At 34.5% G+C, this 6,000-nt stretch overlaps 1 pseudogene; it reads left to right on the forward strand.

Moving 5' to 3' along the window:
• Positions 1-5,099, forward strand: part of LOC123246670 — a 74,123-nt pseudogene extending 69,024 nt beyond the window's left edge.
• Positions 5,100-6,000: the final 901 nt, after the last annotated feature.

The following is a 6,000-nucleotide window of genomic DNA, read 5'->3' on the forward strand; positions in this document are numbered from 1 at the left end:
TTCAGAGATATAAAATTTCCCCTGATTACTGTTTTGACTGTATCCCATAGTTTTTGGTATTTTGTTTTCTCATCATCATTTCTTAAAAATAAAGTTCATAATTGTTAGTAAGATTTCTGTTTTGTCCCAGCAGTTTTGAAGAATTATATTTAGTTTCCAATTAATTTTAAATTTGCCTTTCCATGGACCCTTATTAATTAAATTTTTATTGCATTATGATCTAAAAAGTTTCATTTATTATTTCTGCTTTTCTGCATTTGTTTGCAATGTTTTTTGTCCTAGTATATGGTAATTCTTTGTATATGTACTATGTGCTGTTGAAAAGAAGGTATCTTCCTTTTTTATCCCTGTTCAGTTTTCTCCAGATATCTATTAGCTCTATTTTTTCTAACATTTCATTCAGTTCCCTTACTTCTTTCTTATTTATTTTTTGGTTTGATCTATCTAGTTCTGAAAGGTCTCATGGTCTTACTATTTATTTCCTCCTTAAGCTCCTTTAGTTTTTTCTTTAAAGAATCTGGATGCTATAGCATTTAGTGCATAAATGTTTAGTATTGATATTATTTCATAGTTTATAGTACATTTTAGCAAGACATAATTTCCTTCCTTATCCCTTTTAATCAGATCAATTTCTACTTTAGCTTTTTCTGGTATAATGATTGCTACTCCTGCTTTTTTATTTTTTACTTTTGATGACACATAATAAATTCTACTACAGCTTTTTACCTTTAATCTATATGTGTCATCCTGCATCAAATGTGTTTCTTATAAACAACATATAGTAGGTTTCTGGTTTATAATACACTCTGCTTTCCACTTCCATTTTATGGGTGAGTTCAACCAATTCCCATTCAGAGTTATGATTACTGTGTATTGCCCTGCATCTTGTTTTCCTTTTTGGATTCTGCTCTTTTCCCTTTCTCTCTGTTCCTTCTCACCAGTATTTTGCTTTTCATCACCCCCTACTTCTCCCTCCCTAAAATTACCTCCCCCTTCCTTTGTCTTATTTCCCTTCTACTTCTCTGTAGGGTAAGATACAATTCTATACTTCACTGAGTATATTTGTTTTTACCTCTCTGAGCCATTTATGATGAGAATAAAGTTTAACAATTGCCTATCACCATTCTTATCCTCCCATCTCCATAATGATTTTTCATGGCTCTTTATGTTATATAATTTGCCCCATTCTATTTCTCTCCTCCCTTTTCTCTAAGTGCAATCCTCTTTTCATCCCCTTGATTTTTTATATACCAAATAACATCATATATATGTATAACATATATATTTATCATTTCATATCATCACATTTACCTACACATCATTTTATCATACCCCTCACATCATCAAAATCAACTTTTCCACTGTCGTTCTAAGTATATTCCTTCTAACTGCTCTTCTTCTAAGAGTAATTTTTGAGAATTACAGATATCTTCTTTATATGTAGAAATAGAAACAAATCAACCTCAATGAGTCCCTTAAATTTTCTTTTTTATTTACCTTCTTGGGTCTCATGTTTGGACTTCAAAATTTTGTTTAGGTCTGGCTTATTCCTTAGGAATGCTTGGAAATCTTTTATCTTACTGAATGTCCATTTCCCCCCTGAAAGAATAGACTCAGTTTTGCTGGATATGTGACTCTGGGTTGTAAAACTAGTTCTTTCACCTTCCTGAATATCATATTCTATGCCTTCCAATTCTTTAATGTAGAAGCTGCTAGGTCCTATGTGATCCTGACTAATTGTTTCTTTCTATGTGTTTGTCGTATTTTCTCTTAGGCTTGGAGGCTCTTGAATTTAGCTCTTATATTCTTGGAAGTTGTCATTTGAGGATTTCTTTCTGGAGATGATCAGTGAATTTTTAATTTCAATTTTATTTTCTTGTTCAATGATATCAGAGTAGTTTTCTTTGATAATTTCTTGTATTATGATGTCAAAGCTTTTTTTTTTTTTTAAATCATGGCTTTCAGATCGTCCAATGATTTTTAAATTGTCTCTCCTGGATCTATTTTCCATATTGGTTATTTCTTTCAATAAGATACTTCATGTTTTCTTCTGTTTTTTTATTCTTTTGACTTTGTTTTATTGTTTCTTGATTTCTCATGAAATCATTAGTTTCTAGTTGTTCAATTCTGATTTTAAGACATGATTTTTTACTGTCGGCTTGTTGCTCTCCTGTTTCATTTGCCTCATTTCTTCTTGCATTGCTTTTGTTTCTCTTCCCCACTTTTCCTCTACCTCTCAATTATTTTTTGAAGTTTTTTTTAAGTTCTTCCAGAATCCGTGTCCTATCCATATTTTTCTTTTGGACTTTGTTTATGTTTGCTTTGTTTTCACTGTCCCCTTTTGTGTCTGTACCTTGCTCTTTGCCACTATAAAAATTCTTTAGAGTTAGGTGCTTTTTTTGTTATCTGCTCATTTTTCCTATCTTTTTATAGGTAGACTCTGTTTTCTTGGAGGTTAGGGGATCCTCTTAAACTTCAGTCCTTCCTTTATACTACCCTTAGGTTTTTTCTGTGTTTCTGCCAGTTTCAGTTCTTCTAAGATGGTATGATGCCCTGAGAGCTGGAAGCTCTAAGGGTCTCCTCCCACTGCTGATTTGATTAACCCTTGAGATGCTGATTGCTTAAAGGCTTGCCTCAGGTTTGGACAAAAGCTTTTGGTTTTACTCTGAGATTGATCAGGTCAGGCACTTCTCAAATTCTAACCTCAGGCTTAGGTGCAAGTTTTTGATCTCACAGTGTACTTGATCTAATTAGTCACACCGTTAATTGCCCTGCCTTGTAGCTCCACCCTGAGCTTCTGACAAATAGATCCAGAACCCCTTTGGATCAACCAACTGCCCCAAACATCAAGTTTAGAATTCCTGACTTTGCTCTGAGCCCACAGAAATCATCCCACTTCAGCACAGTCTTCCATGGGCTGGGATTCTGGACTTCCCCATAGGTTTAGAATTTCAAGATGTGTGGGTTGGTTGGACCTCTATTTTGTCCAGGCAGGGTCTCAGGATCTGACTGTTGGCTTGAACTTAAGTTCCAAATCAGGAACATCATATGTGGGGTGAGGAGATTGTGGCTTGCTCTTTACACCTTGTTATAGTCTCCTGCTGACTGTGCTCCTCTTTCACTCTAATACCCCAGATGTTTTCTGCCTACATTCTTGGGTTTTTCTTTTCTTAAAAGTTGTTTTGCTCTATCTCCTTATTGTTCTTGCACTTCTGTACTTGTTTTGTGGTGTCATTTTACTATTGGTTAGAAAGGATTCTCATGGTGACTCTGAACTTCTCTACTTTATGCCATCATCTTGGCTCTGCCCCCAGAAGTCTCTATAGTTCTTTTAAATGAAATTTCCCTTTCTATCTCTTGCAGTTGTACTTGGTTTACAATATTATAAGGTTTATTTTATATCTTGAAAATTTATTAAATTTTTTTGAATTATCTTAATTTTTTAGTTCATTCAGTAGAATTCTCCAAATATGCCATGGTATTAAGTATAAAGAGTAAATGTTCTATTTCTTCATTGCTTATTTGAATTCATTTTATTTCTTTTTCTTCTCTTATTGCAATAGTTAGCATAGCATAATGTTAAATAACAGTTGTAATAATGAGAATCATTACTTCATCCCTGATCTTAATGGAAATGATTCTAGCTTGTCCTCACTACTGATAATGCTTGCTGATAGGTTTTATATACCATTATTTTAAAGAAATTCACATTTATTCCATTCCTCATATTTCTGAGATAACATTTACAAAGCGCTTTGTGCTTTGTACTTACAGGGATTGAGGGCTTAGAGCAGTGGGGGCAGAAGCATAGCCATTTATCTATACTTATCTGTCCTTCTTTTTATGTGTGTGTTTGTTCCTTTCCAATAAGCTACTGCCTGAAAAGGTAGAAGCCTTGGCATTCCACATGAGGAAAATGAAGATCAATGATGAGAAAAACTGAGGGACAACATTATATGTGCCAAGAAGGTGAACTATACCCACTGCTGTCTCCAAGCCTGGACTGAGGTCATGAATGGCTTTGGGTGACATCCAACAACAAAGTGTGTGGAGCAATAGCAACTGCTTCCATCAAAAATGCATTTGAAAAAGGACGTGAAAACTCTTATTATGAAAGTAGCTACAAAAAAATCCCCCAAACCAGTAGAAAAGATGTATGTATCTGAACATGTTAAAGAAGAGAAAATAACCTCTAAATCTATGAATGTGGATTCTCCATCTCTAACCCCAGTGGAAACATCTAGATAAGCACCTACAAAAGAGTTTCTCTGCCAATGTAATACTTGCAATGAATATGCTGATGCAAAACTTTGTAATGAATATGTGAAAGATATTTATTGCTGCCTTAGACAACTTGAGGAAGGATAGACCAGCAGATCAAAATACTTGGTGGATCAATCAGTCCCTAGGAACATGAGACTTATTCTAACTGACCAATTGGTACAAATGCCAATGAAGTTCAGGTTGCTGGAGAAGAGTATGTACAAAATCATGGCCTTTATTGATCAATATATGCAAAATTGTGCCCCCAAAACTGCTCCAATTTGTGGGTGAAACCTCTATGTTCATTGTCAGCAAATACAAAGATATGTACCCACCTGAAATTTGGAACTTTGCCTCTGTAACTGACCACATGTACAGAAAGCACCAGATTCAAGTGAAGGAAATGGCATTTCTAAAAGATTTAGATTTCAGCCTAGATCAACCTTTACCCTTGCACTTTCTACACTGAGTATCTAAGGTTGAACAGGTTGGCACTGAATACAGCTTAGCCAAATACATGACAGAAGTCATAGTGATGGACTATGATTTGGTCCACTTTTCTCCTTCCTATATTGTAACAAGTGCTTTATGTTTGGCACTGAAAGTCCATGATAACGACTTCAACTCTCCAACACTACATGTCTTATTTGAAGGAGATTCTTCTTCCTGTAATGCATCAAATGGCTAAGAATATAACCCTGTGAACCAGGGATTTACAAAAGCACATGCCTATCAAGAATAACTGTATCTGCACTAAGCATACAAAAATTAGCACTATTACACAGCTGAATTCTTTAATAATTCAGTATCCAGCCAGACCACTAACAAAAGTATAACTCTTGATTTTGAATGTAGTAAAATTTGTAATAAAGCTGGCATCATGTCCCTTTATGTACATATATCTCCGAAATACTCATCACAATAAATTTTCTTTTACCCCTTAAAAAAAGAAACGAGTGGTAAAAATTAGGACAAGGAATATTGTTTAGCCTTTGTGATTGGCTAAAGCTTAAGAAATGTGATGGTTTTCTAGCCCTCGAACCCAGTGGAACTCAGATACCATATTGCAGACTGCTCCAAGAAGGGCCTTTAAATGCTGTTGGCTTTCAAGTAGGCAACCAAGAATATTCCAATTTGGGGTCAAAATGGCAATGGGAATGTGTCCTAAATTACACAAAAGTTTTCACAAAAAAATTATCAAAAAAGACAGTTGTTTATTCAGTTCATAACAGACAAGAACCATAAGTGAATTCATTACAGAAAGAAAAAAAATAATTGAAAAAGCTATAAACAAAGTTAATGGTTCAGCAGAAAATTTCAAACTAAATTCTTCAAAGTTTGTTAGTAAATGCGCCCTATTGTTATAGAGAGCTGACTTTGTAACCCACATGTGGATCACAACCTTTTGTATAGGGCACATCTGTGTGTGCACATTTTAATCACTTCTATGGCAACATACTGAGAAAAATATGAACCAATGACCCATGGCAAAACGGATGTATGGTATTTTCCCAAAAAGAAGCAATTTGTTCTTAAAGGTTTCATGTGTGCACTTTTCCATTTATATTTCTTGTCAAATGTGTCTGAGTAACACACTAAACATTTGATTACAGAATTTATGACCATCTGACACTATTTTAATTGATCTATCAAAATATTTTAATGATTGATTATGCTACCTGGAAAGTCATTGCTTCCTTCTGATGAAAAGATGACAGGCTTTAAGGGAAATACACG

The sequence above is a fragment of the Gracilinanus agilis genome, chromosome 4 (genome assembly GCF_016433145.1).
Source record: "Gracilinanus agilis isolate LMUSP501 chromosome 4, AgileGrace, whole genome shotgun sequence".
Taxonomy (NCBI): Eukaryota; Metazoa; Chordata; class Mammalia; order Didelphimorphia; family Didelphidae; genus Gracilinanus; species Gracilinanus agilis.